Raw genomic sequence first — 15,916 nt, 5'->3', positions numbered from 1 at the left:
CAAGTGTAACGACGGCTTCCGATTGGCTGTTTCATTTGCTGATATGCTGAGGGTTCATTGTGTTTACAGAAAGATGATCTGTTTGATGGGCATTTTAGAAGTATAGCCAGTCACAAGAAAGTAAGATTCTTTATGGATAACAACTTCTTTTTGTGTACTTGATGCGTCGTTTCAGTATGGATACATATACTGTTGTCAAACAAAATCATATACATGTACACGAAAAGAAGTCGTTATCCACGAAGAATGTATATAGAGATGTTGGGTTTGGAAAATACTTGTTCTCTGAATTTGCGCTCGATCCAATAAAAAACCATGTCAGTAGAGATGGTAAACTACTGCGTGGCTGGAATCTGTCATTCGTCCAAGTACAAAGCAGGACTTGAAACTGACAAGAGTTTGCACCAGTTTCCGTCAGATCCAGTCATCCGAAAAAAATGAATGTAGTTTGTTTGCAACCCACAGACATAAAAACATGTCATGTGTATCACACGTGCCTAATTACATAATATGGCAGACACGGGACACGGGTGCACGAGTCATAAATCAACTTATTTTCATTATGTCGTATAGTTTGATAGGTGCTAAGTTTAAATTGCACGTGGTCAATGATTGAAGCTGTGTATTGCATGTTGTCTTTAGCAGACAGGCAGACAGACATACAGGTGTGAATAAATCAGACATTGAGCTTTCTCTGTGACAGAGATTGCTTACCACAATCAACAAGTTTTTTTACGTAACGAGTACATTATTTACTTGTTTGTGTACACAACCAAGATCAGACTACTGCTCACGACCTCAGACACTGGGCATGCATACTGTTTCAAGCTCTGCGAACCTATTCACTGCGCATGCGTTATGGACGCAGCGCAGCACAGCAGTTGAAACCAGTTTTCCCCCCAGCGCTGGGGGGAATTTAGTGAAACGTTTGAACTCCGATTTCGCGGGCTTTTTTTTCATTGCGTTTTTTTCAACTTTATAGGTTGAATTGGCATTTTTTATGATTTGTTTCGGTAAGTGCATACCGAAAGGTACCAGAATCTGCAAAGTTGTATTTTACGTTGCATGTGACCTTTAAGGTAAGTACTAATAAGCTAATGTGTGACTTACATGGAACAGATTCACAGTTTGTCACTTTGGTTGGTAGAAAATATACGTTATCACGCGAACATACATACATGCATATTGTATAAAGCTTTTCCTTACACATACATAAGACAATGGGTCATGGGATGGGCGTCATCAAAGTTCCCGAATAGGACGTTTTGTATCTCAACTGTTCAATATAGTGGATGATTTCTTATCTATGACCAATCGTATCAGGAGATACCTGTCACATTGGAAATGACAGGTGATGGGGCGTGGACTAAATTTCTGAAGAGCACGTTCGGTCACTAGACAGCGTGGATACAGATTGACTATTGGTTAGATCGTTGACCAATTGATATGCTAGATTTCGGCTTTATCAACTCTAGCTATCATGAAAAAGTTTGCGTATCGTGAACATACATAATCGTAAGGATGCCTGAAATATACATGTAAGACCAACAAGCACTTTGACGAGTTTATGTTTCTTTAAAGCGCTCAAAGAGCTACAATCCGATTATTTTTACCCTGGATAACCCAATCCAACCATTGAGTAGAGTTAGTATTTATTTGCATATACATTTTGCGCACACTACCTGTACATCAAACATAACGGCTTGCATTTCAATATAATCTGCACATCGTTACGAATAAATATCACAATTCAAGTACATGTATTATAGAATTAAAATAAGTTACACGATACTGATTTATTGTGATGTATACACTTGTAGTTGAATCTCCCCAAATATTTATGAAGATGGGCGTACTTATATTTGTTTTGAAAACAAACGAATTTCAGAAGATTGACAATGAACTCCACAAAATGAATGAATGAATGATTTAATTTAGAAGGTTTTGTAAACTTGTCACCGTTAATTCAGTCAATGTGCAAACATAGTATCTTAGTACTCACTCCCAATGACGAGTAACAAACACTTACCTCCTGTAACAACATCTCATAATCCCCTTTCTTGCAGACATGTCTTCATGCCTGTATAAGACCCCGACATTGCAAGCAATTGTTATCAGAACACATTAATAGTTCTTCTGATTAACACAGAAAGTAACCTCTCTCGTAACAAAAGGTAATCTTTGATCATTACTGCTAAATTGATTGAATTAATAGGTACAATACGAATTTAAAATTCAAAACCCCCAATACGCGGCTCTCGCTGAATGGGAGGTCTTTTTATCACCCCCAATACGCGTCTCTCGCTGAATAAGAGGTGCTTTTTATAACCCCCAACACGCGGTTCTCGCTGTGAGAAGCTAATTAATTTGCCCCACATATGCGTCTCTCGGCCTTAATGAGTTAACAAAAATAAGCGATCTGCTTATGTATAACAGGAATGTAATATCTAGACATTTTATAATTTGCCTATAAGAATCATAATTCGCACGCACGCCCAAGTGTATGTCGTCTGTATCATTACACTTCAGTTGATTCAGTTGAAAGCTACGACAACTTAATAAAAACAAAACGTAAATATTAAAATTAAAACAAATTAAAGTTATAGGAGCAACGTCAGGCTATCACCTTGTTCAAGGAATGTATCTATCAATATCCACAAAAACGATTGATATATAATTCATCTGCAGATTTTCCAAGTGATGTTTTGTTTAACAGTTTACTATAGGAAAACGTGATGTATCGTTTCAGGTTTTTCACACTGGTATGTAGTCTCATTGGTCACCCAAGATAGCACACCTGGCAATTAACTGCATAACGTCCATCATTCTTTTTAAAAAGTAATTTAGTTAGCCAGTAATGAACAATCAATCAATGTATTGGCGATTAATCCTTTGAAAGAAGGGTGTTGTTTTCACATAGACACAGTGTGTATTTAGTATAGATTAGTAAATGCACATACATAAACAGTACCTTTTGACAAATCCCCATTTAAATCCGCATACAAGTAGTTAATTAATCAGTGTGTTGTCGGTTAATCGTTTGATCGATCCAGACACAAGAAATGCAAAATGGGGACCTTTGTCTGGTAATCTGAGTGACATTATCACTAAGTATACCTGTTATGAATTCATTAACTGAGCAATCAAGTGAATGATGACAAATAACGTGTAGGTTTATACCACCTAACACGGAATACAACCTAGCGACACCAAGTGATTTTCACAGAATCGTCCATGAAAACAAGGGTTGTAACTCAGAAACTAGGCAAAGCAGGAGACAAAACTAAATGATAGTAGATTTTGAGAACATATAGCTTTCATTTTTCACAACAGCTGTCGCAATTTCAGGTTTGTACAAACCTGTAAACGAAATAGTTTTCCCCCCTCAAATGTAGATGAATTCTGTATAGACCCTCATATTTATACCTACAATTACATCACGGAGACGTGCCGCTCTGATTGGTTGATATTTCGTTTGCGGCTGAAGAATTGTGCACTGTTGTCAAAAAGGTCGATTTAAGGTAATTAAAGATCGAAATGAGTAGTTTTTATGACGGTGTTTATAAGGATGTCAATGACTGATTTATGCGTTTGCACCCCTGAAGTATACGTGATAACAGCACTGTACCCTACTTTCCGACTAAGTTCTACAAGACAGTTAACCCCTGTACAGAAAGGGGCCGAAAATGGATCATACCCTGAGGAATTACAGACAACTTCCCATTCTTTAAGGTTGGTCTGATACTGTTTTTGTGTTGTGGTTCACCAAGCATGGAGGACATGCTGGATAGCGTCCTCTGAAAGTCTTATGGAGCTGTCACCTGACAATAGGCAGATTAGGAGTCAGAGAGACTTGTGTGGATAGTGATGTTCCTCCGGGTGACATGGTAGCCGTCGCCCCTCCCTCTCCAGCTTTTGAAGAGTCTGTGATATCACACTGAAAGGAGAAAAACAGTGATTTCATTGGTTCAATCAGACAGTTAACAGCACATGAACCTGGATCTGGTTTAAACGACATGTATTTTTCAAACTGATGATTATGTCTTATGTAGGGGATATCTCAGCATATTAAGAACCGAGGAGAGCATTTGTGAATTAAGTTTCCAGTCTGTAGGCTTTCTAATTTGTCTTGACTCTTGATCAGCTTGATGATTATTTTTCCCTGCAATATGACCAAGACTGATCCAAATATCACCTTCAACACACCACGCCCAAATTTCTTTCCTGATTGAATTACATTCATGAGAATGAGAGGTGCCCATATTGTTCAGATATGATGCAACAGTTATACTATCAGACATAATTCTCACATGCTTATTTTCCAAATCTGACTGAAATACCTTCAATGCTATTAAAACTGCTCTAAACACCAAGTATTTCAAGTGGTGATTTTTTTTCAATTTCAGTCCACTTATCACCTGCTCTAACAGAGTCCAGCATTGTTCCCCAGCCTATTTTGAATTGAATTTAAAACCCAATTTTGTTAAAATATCTGCAGTTTCTAAGGCATTATTGATACAGTCACTTTCGGATTCACCTTGCAGGTACATGCCATCAATGTAAACTGTTGATAAGTAACCTCTGTGTCTCAAATGCGTAAACACTGTTCTTATAAGTTTAGTACATTTCCTTGGACAAATGCTAAACCATTTTGGAAGGAAACAAACTGCTAAAACTGCCCTCTCCACTCAAATGTAAGGCATTTTTGATGTTCAGTGGCAATCGGACAGGAATAGTAGGCATCTTTCATATCAATTGATGCCATGCAACAATTTTTTGTGACCAGTTTCAAAACCGACTGCAGTTTTTCCATTTTAATATAATTCTTGACACTTTTATTCAATGGTTTCAAATTGAGAATCATGCGATAACTTCCGTCTCGCTTTCCTCTTAAAAAGATGTTGGATATAAAATCACCATTTTTTATTGTTTCAATACTACATTCTTTAAATTCCGAGAACCATAAACTTGGTGGATTAGCAACTCATTGAGGGTTTACTATCAAATTCAACATGCATGCCAGTTACTGTGTCAAGGATCTCTGGGTCATTTATCAACATGTCCAATTGATCGACATAATTTGCAAGTTGGACGCCTTCAAATTTCGAAAAAAGTGTTTCAACAGAGCATTTCAGATCATTGATATCTTTATAAATGATAAGGACACTCACCTTATCAACAAGTGTGTCTATTGTTGACTGTCATCTTTAGTCGGGACTTCTGTGGACGTTTCCGATGTGGGGGTTTCCGTCCTTGACGAAAATCCCGTTGTTTATTGTGGGACGAGTAGTCTCCCTCATACTGTGACTTGGACATGTACTGCGCCTTGGAGACTTTTGATCCCAGTTTGTTTGTTTCAATATCGTCCTTCATTTCCTTTTGCAGATCGTCTCCAAATAAGAAAGCAGTGATAGGGGGATCAGAATTACACAGACCTTTATAGTCTGGGTGTAGAGCAGGTCTCATGTGTTCTCCTCAAAGACAGATCATATTGAACCGTACCCAACATAGTCATAGCATCAGTTACAGGAGTTTTAAGCATGTCCATGGCCATTTCTTCAGGTTTCGGTTTGGAGTATAACTCATTCAAGCAATAGGACAAGTTTGCCCCTACTGATTCACAAGTTTTTTAATATTCTGCATGCGATTGTCTCGGCGCTTATGATTGTTTGAGAGTCATTTCCATACAGGTCCATTCACTCGTGGGGTTCGTATGAATTCTGCATTGCCTGGTCGGATATATTTGTTCATTTTCTCCTTCAGGATTTTCTGATCGAGACGTTTGTCCCACTGCTTGTTAATCACACTAGCCACTCTGACATTCACATCTGGCCCCGTCTGAACACATTCAAGCTCCTGGTCCAGTTCAGCGAGATTTGCTAGGTTTGACAGGGATTTCATCAGGTCGAGATCCAGATTTTACGAGCGCTTCAGCGTCGTCGCTAGATTCACAGCTCCCTTTTCGACATTCTTCACTTGTACTGTCGGAAGGTACAGTGTCATATCGAGCATATTTGTGCGACTTGTGGTAACTGTCATTAGCAGTTCGTTTCCGTGTGTAACTACACGATGGATGATGGGCCTTCCTCCAAACAGAACTCATGTTCTTCATAAAACATGAAACTTTATCAAGTTGCTCGCCCTGTCCCACTTGCACAGTTTTTTGGGTTTCAGCAATCTCACTTGTTGGCACTGGTTTCGCCAATTTGCTAAGTGATGTTTTTGTTTGGCTTTGTTGAATGTTAGAGTCGCTATCACTATCCTCGTTGAGGAGATTCTCATTCAAGTCAATTTCATCAGCCATCATGGCGGCTTACAGCGGACATGGTGGTCGGAACAAACTGAATTCTGGTCGTATATAACTAACTCCGTCAGGTAAAAGAAGACAGCAATCAACTTAAAAATGATGTTGCTCATCAGTTAGCAAATGCGTCGTATGCTTTAAACTTGATCACCAAGCGTCTTGCCAAAAGAGAGTGAAGCGTCACACTGAAGGTCAAATGCGCGCGCACCATCTCAAGAATTATTTTCTAACAATAACTCTCATTTTGAAATGATATAAGCGACGGTCCAACTTCTCGCTTCTGGTCTGGTTCCCGACTCAATGTGTGTTGCGACAATTTTCTAAGTGTACAGACAGAACCAAGCTTACTCATTGCCCTGGTCACCTTCATTAAATAAAAACTCTCCTTTACGACGAAAAGCCATTAACTGACACGTTTTAGTTTGACTTTTTAGTTTAGAATTCCATAAAGAATGTAACATTTAGTTAGATATATATAAGTTACGTTTTGAGCAGCAGTTCCTCACTCCTCTGAATCCATCTTGGTTTTAAATATACTTAAACTAAAGCAATACACCTATTATCCAAGCAGTTAGTCGGTTGCGTCAGAAACACCAGTCGTCATGGCTTGAAATAAAATACTTATCCCACTTACAGCTCTTAATATAAATAGTCAATGAACAAATTTCAAATTTAATAGATCATATGTACAGTGACTGAATAAAGTCATGCATGTGTAATGTAATATTAAAGTACACCTGCAAGGCACACAAAAACTCAGATAGAACTACAACACTGTACAGTGCAGATATATTGTAAAGTGGGAAAATATCTTGACTTTATTAATATATTTGTGTAAGAATTAGAAAATAAAATCAATGTAGTGCAACAAACCGTGAAGAGCTAGCTCCAACAAGATAATAATGAGCCTTGTCATGACTATTATAATAATCTGACCATTGTGAAGACAAGATGTATGTAGACACTGCAGGAAAATGTAAACCATTTGATGCTGACGACACTTAACAGTGCCAGTAATTATGCTAGAGATTGAATATATATTATCAAGGTGAATATGTGTTGTTTAGCTGTGTAATGAAAAATAGAATTTGGAAAGTGCCCTTGCATACGTACTTAAACTAATGGTAGTTTTGCTTCTTCTGTGTCGCACGTAGTACATTTAATAAATTCATATTTTAATATTATTTCCCTGTAATAAAAGTTTAGAAAGCAAAACATTTTATTTATACCCGTAATTCAGGATAATTAAAATGCAGTCATTGTAGAACTTTGTAGTAATTTTTGCATTATTTATCCATACAGTAATTTTATATTTCATGCATCACAAACCGTTACAGACATAAACAAAAATAGATTTTAGTTATGCCCATGTTTATCGCGTAGGTTACGTGTAGCGGGTGATTGACATAATTCATCTGTTACTGTTATTTTACATTCACGTGACCTCTCTCTGTATCTGCTAAATATTTGTGTTGTCAAAAATCTCAATCCCATCTTGTACAACGCATGGAATTTACTAAGAATGCCTAATCTCAAATATGACGTATGATAAACTCAAAAGAAATCACTTTTCATGGACAGACATATTCTTGCTCAGATAGATTCGACGTTTCGGTGTAGTTCCTATCATCGTTATCAAGGAATTGATACACATCAGAAACAAGGAGAGCAAGGAACAGACACGTGGAAATCTAGAAATCATATGTCCAGATACATTGTAAGCTCAACGTTCACATGTTTTGTAAGCCCCTGGTTGGCTGTATGTCCAACAAACACTGTGCAGGACATGCACCAGTGGCATGTCCCTTTAGCCTAATGATCAAATGTACAATAAACTCCACACTGCACGTATCTACAATACACACTATCTTATATGTACACATACCCAATAAAATATATGTCCTATCAACATTATGTTCACATGCACAATAAAATCTGCATGTTGTGATCAGTATTTGAAAATGCCCTGTAATGGCTTAACCTTTATGTTCACAAATTCTACTGGTAAATATGCGTTTGAAATATGGTCAGTTCAAAGACTGTCATATTCGGAAATGAATGGTTTCCATAAAAACGCAGAAGGTTTACCTCCAACATATTGTTTCAAAAGCAGAAGACACATAGTCAGTAAGTATGTGGTATGGCTATAAGAAAATTGAATAAATTACAACTAAATACTAATGTTTTTCGCATATGTTTGGGTTGGAATATCAATATTTTAACCAAATCTCTGCTAAAAGCCTCACCTGGTGTAGTTCCTGGATACGTCGTTGTCGCTGTCGTTAACGCCCCCTGCGACAGGGACGATGTTGTCAGCGAACTCTCATTACCACCAGTCTCTTTAGCTTCTTTCCTCATTTCACAACAAATGATATTCAATGTCATCAAGTCCTTGGTGAGACCTCTGATTTGTTTGTTTTGTAGCAAGGAGATCTTCATTGGTCAGATTCAGCTGCAGTGTACGGACGTTTTCGATCATGTCTCCTCGTAATTGTCCAAGACTATTCCTGTCAATGCCCCTTTCTCGTTGAACATGTCTGAGCTCTCGAGTTATTATTTTCAGGCGTGTCTTTGTATTCTGTAGGCTGGATTTAAGGCTGTTAATCTCAGCGGACGCCAGTCTCATACGTCCAGCCAAGGTATCCCGTTCGGTCTTAGCTTGTTCAGTTACAGCTGTCAGTGATTCAGTTTTCTTCTCCATTTCTGCCACACGATCAGCCAAGTTTGGACTACTGCGACCAGCATGTCCACCAAACACCGCAAGGAAAAAGACAAAGATTGAGATCTTCATTATACCAGTGAACTGTGCAGAACGCATCTAGGAAGACGACTGCCCCGCCGCCGACTAAACGTCTTTTATACAGCCCGAATCAGGTGTTGGTGCAACGCCAGCTCAGGGAACCAACCACATGCTACACCAGTAGTGTGCGTACACGTGACGTCATAACACGTAACATGGCGGAACAGTACATGAGAATACTAAGATGAATATCCAGTGCCAGATACTCAGTAATCCAAACACTTTTCTGGATATTGCCTCTATTAAATCAACATAAAATATATTGACTTTCAATGTTTTATACAACTCCAAACGTTTGCCATCCTTTGGTTGTTCGCGCCATCGCGGCTGTTCCTGCAGAAGTACTACCGTTATTTTACCCTCGTAAACCTTCACACGGAAAACACAGTGATGATAGCTTGATAAGTAATTTATTTCACATTTGTACAATGTGTGAAGCCCATCTTCTGGTGTCCCCCACCGTGATATTGCTGGAATATTGCTATAAAGCGGCGTAAAAGTAAACTCACTCACTCACTCCTTATAAACAAGATTCTAAACACCATGTGTATGTTGCTTCTTTGAATGATGAAGATGTTGTCCGACCTAATATGGTCATCACACTACAGCATCATCTCTGGAGACGTTATCTGCAGAATGAAAAAACTCGCATCGGAGCGATTGCCGATTGTCGACGACATCTGGTATTTACAAGCAGTGCTGCGTCCTCGTTACCGCGAGACAAGTCTTGTTTAGTGAAGTCAGTACATCAGGTTTAGAAGACGCGACTGGGACGCAGAATTTCAGACCCATTTAATCTCACTGGGCTCACTGAGGAATTGTCAGCTTCTAACAACATTTATTGGACAAACATGGAAATGAAACCATCATCATGGATGACTTGTTGCGAGTATGTCACGAGGGTATACGTGGTACATGCGTGACAAACTTGGAAAACAAACAGCCGTACAGACAGATTAATGTACTGTGTCTTGCCTTGATCAGAAAAACACTGGTCCCTATACATGATACTTTGGTTCCGTAAGAGATACTGATCCCAGATCGTGGTGCCTTGGTTCTGTAAGAGATACTAATCCCGGTTCATGATACTTTGGTTCTGTAAAGGCACCCGTGGCAAGCCACCTCCTCGTGGTGGGTGCTGGATAACGCTAAGAGCTTGCCAACCCCCGTGTGGACCCGGGTCAATTTGGTCCATAGCATCCCATTGCTGGTCGCAAGGAGCGATCGAATTGGGCAACCTGTTTGCCGTGGGTTGCGTCCCGTGTCGGTGGAGGACGGTAGGCTGGTGGTTGAGGACACTGGTTCCAGGAATAGCGTTCCTTTGTCCAACACACCACTTCGCCCCTTACTTCACCTAGACGGGTGGTAGAATGGGCCCGATTCTACCAATCGGCTGGTCATGCCAAGCCCTGTGGTATTACTTGTATCTGTACAATTTATCTTATGAATTATATTTTGACTTAGGTCTTGGCTCGTTCTTTTGGTTGTACAATGTCATTCAATTTTGAAATATGTCTTCTTTCATTTGCCTAGAGTCTTGTGCCCAGAAGGCGATGGCTCATGGGCCAATCTGGTAGACTGATTACTTGTTTAATCCTTCTGCTGGAGTATATCACCTCAGTATCCTTGGTGCTGCAAGTCGGAGACCCACTTGTATATAGCATTGTCTTTATGATACTCCGTGGTGGGTGGGGAGCTGAGGTGATGAATTTTTACAACTTCAACATGGCTCTTGAAACCCCCTTGAAAAAGAAGCGTCAACTTGATAATGATCATGATGACAATGATGGTTGTCAAACACCTAAACAAATTGAGTACTGGCCGAGATTTCTTGTCATAGAATCTCCGGACAAACAACCTATAAAGTTAAATCCATTTGCGATTTCAAAAGCTGTATATGGTATAGCAGGAGATGTAAAGAACATCAGGCGTATGAGATCTGGATCACTTCTAGTTGAATGTGCTAAGCGACAGCAAGCTACCAACTTACTCTCTCTTGATACATTGGCGGGACTCCCTGTTTCAGTGTCAGTTCAGAGGTCACTTAATTCAAGCAAAGGCATTGTAAAGGACCGAGATCACCTCCTAGATGACATGTCTGAGCTTGATATTGTTTGTGAATTAAAGGATCAAGGCGTGACAAATGTGAAACGCTTTACTCGGCGTAAAAACTCGGAAGTAATTCCAACCAATACTTACTTGTTTTCTTTCGTGTCTCCGTCTCCACCAAGAAGTATCAAAGCAGGTTATTGCAGCCTTGCAGTTGAGCAATATATCCCCAACCCACTGAGGTGTTTTAAATGCCATAAGTTTGGTCATAGGGTAAATTCATGCAAAAATGTTATTACTTGTGCTCACTGTGCAGAGAAAACACATGTTACGGAAGATTGCGACAGCAACATTAAGAAATGCGTTAACTGTTCTGGTCAACATTCATCTTCATCTAAAGATTGTCCTATATGGAAAAGAGAGATGCAGATTAGTAAAATCAAAGTTGCTCAGAACATTAGTTATAATGAGGCTAGGAAACTCGTACCATCCAGTGATCCAAATGGTTCATATGCTTCTGTAACTAGAAAAGTAGCTGCAGTAACATCTTCAATTGGCTGTCAAACAGATCTGACATGGACACATTCTATCAATCCCGAGCCCACCTGCACGTCAGAGTCCAGTACACAAACGCCTGTTGAGCCTTCTTCAGCTAAACAAGTTCCTGTTACATTATCAGCTGTTACTGTAACTTCAGTTCAGAACACAGGAGCACAGAATGATTCAGCCAGTTCACAGTCTAGGAAGGGGAAAAATTCGTTATCTAGATATAAAACTGACTCTTCTCGTAACAACGAAACGGTTAGAGTATCAAAAGGTTCTGATGATCCCATCAAACTTTATAATAAGTTTGGATCACTTGAAGTGATGGATGTCTCAGAGAGCATCCCTCAGAGAACAAGTTTATCGCCGAAACGTAATGGGCGAACAAGATCTCCTGTTAACCCGCCCAAGAGATGAATACTTCTCAGCCTTTGATTCAGTGGAATTGCAGAGGATTGAAGAATAACTTAAATGAAATCCAGTTACTCATACAAGATCTTAAACCGTCAGCATTATGTCTTCAAGAGACATATCTTAAAAATACAGATAACTTTAATCTGAGACAGTACAGTGGTTATCACTCTTTTTCTCCTGCAGGAGATAAAGCTACTGGAGGCACTTCTATTTTGGTTCATCAGAGCGTCATCCATAGCCCTGTCGCTCTGAATACACATTTACAAACTGTTGCTGTTCGTCTTACTCTGCACATGGCACTGACATTGTGCAGCTTGTATATACCTCCCTCTTCAAATATTCAACATTCAGATCTTCAAAATTTATATGATCAGCTTCCGAAACCATGTCTTATCATGGGCGATCTTAACGGGCACAACCCACTTTGGGGTAGTGTCACCACAAATACTAAAGGTAAAATCCTTGAGGAATTCATTTCCGATAATAATTTATGCATTTTCAATGACGATTCAGCTACTTACCTACATCCAGCTACGGGAACGTATTCTTCCCTGGATATATCATTTGCCGACTCAGATTTATGTAATGAATTCGAATGGGAGGTGCATGATGACCTATGTGGGAGTGATCACTTCCCAACTATTCTTAAAGGCATTATCCCTGGGGATGATCCACCCTTATCCAGACGGAACTTCAAGAAGGCTGACTGGTCCTTATATGAAACACTTTGTATTGATCATTTAAAACCTGATGTTTTTGTAAACAGCGAAGATCCTATACAGCTGTTTTCAGATATAATCAATAACATTGCTGACCAAACTATCCCCAAGTCCTCTGCAATTCCACATATTCGCAAACCATGGTTTACTAATGACTGTAAACAGGCCAGAAAGAGTAGGAGGAAAGCGGAAAAGTATTTTCGCCGCCACCCTACAGTACATAATTTAGATAGAGTAAAAATTTTAAATGCCAAGGCTCGACGCACTTTTAAAGAGAGTAAGCGTCTGTCTTGGAGGAACTATGTTTCCAAAATTAATTCCCGTACACCTATGTCTAAGGTGTGGAATATGATACAAAGAATTAAGGGCAAAGGTTCCAGATCTACTGTTCATCATCTGAAGGATAGTGACCGGTTATTAACTGATAAATCTGATATTGCCAACAAGCTTGGTGAAACTCTCGCCAAACATTCTTCTTCGTCCAATTACGTACCTGAATTTCAACACTACCAGAAACAGCAGGAGAAGAAGAGAATAAATTTTACCTCAGACAATGGCGAAGACTATAATGAATTATTTTCATTACATGAGCTACACACTGCCCTTGAGCAAGCTCATGATACAGCGTCAGGAGCTGATGGTATTCACTATCAGCTCCTGAAACATTTGCCCAAATCATGTTTGGAAACAATGCTAAATATTTTTGATTCAATATGGACTTCGGGAAATTTCCCGTCTTCTTGGCGTAATGCTATTGTAGTTCCTATTCCAAAGCCTGGCCGGGATCATACTGATCCGTCGAATTACAGACCAATTTCTTTAACGAGTTGTGTCTGTAAAACCATGGAGCGTATGGTAAACAATCGATTAACATGGTTTCTTGAAACTAACAACCTTATCACAAATATTCAGTGTGGTTTCAGGAAGAATCGTAGTACCATTGATCATTTGGTACGTTTAGAATCCTTTGTAAAAAATGCATTTATCAATAAGCAACATGCTGTATCGATCTTTTTTGATCTCGAGAAAGCATACGATACCACTTGGAAGCATGGCATTTTAAAGGATTTACATGGTTTCGGTTTAAGGGGTCGTTTACCTCTTTTTATATCACACTTTTTACAAGGCAGGCAATTTCAAGTCCGGGTAGGTTCTACCCTGTCTGATCATTACAATCAGGATCAGGGTGTTCCACAAGGCAGCATTTTGTCTGTGACCTTATTTAGTATCAAGATCAACAGTTGATCCAAGGTTTTAAACGATTCAATAGGTGGATCACTTTTCGTGGATGATTTTAATATTTCCTGTCGCGGTAAGAATATGCATACTATTGAACGGCAAATGCAATTATGTTTAAACAAAATAAATAAATGGTGTCTTGAGAATGGTTTTAAATTTTCTAAGACAAAAACTAATTGCATCCATTTCTGCCGTAAGTATAAACCACATAAGGACCCAGAATTATTTTTAAATGGCACTCCTATCAAAGTCGTTAAGGAGGCCAAGTTCTTAGGTTTGATTTTCGACTCTCATTTAACTTTTCTTCCGCATATCAAATCCTTGAAAACAAAATGCCTGAAGGCACTTGATCTATTGAAAGTTGTGTCAAACTCAAAATGGGGAGGGGATCAAGCTACTCTCCTGCACCTATACCATTCACTTGTCCGTTCGAAGCTTGATTATGGCTCCATCATTTATGGTGGAGCCTGTAACAGCAATCTAAAACTCCTTGATTCTATCCACCACCAAGGTCTGAGACTTTGTCTTGGGTCGTTCCGAACTTCTCCTATTGACAGTCTCTATGTCGAAGCCGACGAACCATCTCTTACACACCGCCGTATCAAATTAGCTTTACAATATATTACAAAACTATACTCTAACGAATCCAACCCTGCTTTTAACTGTGTTTTCGATCCTCTTTATGAGCATTTATACAACAAAAAGACTTCTCTTGTTCCGCCTCTTGGGCACAGAATTAAACCATTCATTTCTGCTGCCGGCATTGAGCTGAAACGTATAGCGCCTTCTCGTCTTCTTTCTTCTCCTCCTTGGCAATTAGTGAGGCCACAGGTTGACCTCACATTAACAAAGTTAAAAAAATCAGACACAAACGAATTACAATATAAACAAGAGTTTATGCAATTAAAAAATAATTATAGTACATACAAATCCTTATTTACAGATGGGTCCAAGGATGGTGGCACAGTTGCTTGTGCCACTGTCATTGGATCCAGAACAATATCTTCTCGATTACCTGATAACAGCTCCATTTTCACTGCAGAAGCAAACGCAATATTAACGGCTCTTCAATATATTCAAAGACATCCTAATCATGTACAGTATATAATTTTTTCTGACTCTCTTTCTTGCCTTCAGGCTATTAAAAATTTGTCTTGTAAACATCCACTTTTAATTGACATAATTGAATTGTATAATGATCTTGCAACTGGCCAGTGCGACATCGTCTTTTGTTGGTTACCCAGCCATGTAGGTATTTCTGGGAATGCAATGGCCGATCTTGCTGCTAAGGCTGCACTCAACAAATCTGTGACACCACTTTTTATTCCATACAGTGACTATAAAGCTAGCATTAGAACGTACATTCGTGATCTGATGCAAAAGAAGTGGGACACCCAAGTGGGAATAAATAAATTACATGCCATAAAACCTTATATTGGTTACACTCACTTGGGTTGTCAGTCCAGATTTGAAGAGGTCATTATGCGACGATGTCGCATTGGCCATACGCGTTACACCCACAGTTATTTACTGAAAGGCGATGATCCTCCGTTTTGCATCCCTTGTGATGAGAGAACCACGGTCAAGCATATCCTGCTTGACTGTGTTGAATTCTCCATCACAAGGGATAACTATTTCAGTGTCAAAACAATGAAGGATCTTTTTAGCACAGTTAGTACTCATTTAATTCTTGGATTTTTAAAAGAAATTGATTTTCTTATTGAATTGTAATTGATATGTTCTGTAGATAGTTGTATTTTAATGATTGGTAGTTTAAATTAGTAACTTAGATTGTTAGTGGCTGTACCCTTAAAGGGGGTTGAAGTATTGTAAAATTATTGTCCTCCT

This window comes from Haliotis asinina, chromosome 13, assembly GCF_037392515.1.
Source record: "Haliotis asinina isolate JCU_RB_2024 chromosome 13, JCU_Hal_asi_v2, whole genome shotgun sequence".
Lineage (NCBI taxonomy): Eukaryota > Metazoa > Mollusca > Gastropoda > Lepetellida > Haliotidae > Haliotis > Haliotis asinina.
Note: the sequence above shows the minus strand (reverse complement) of the source record.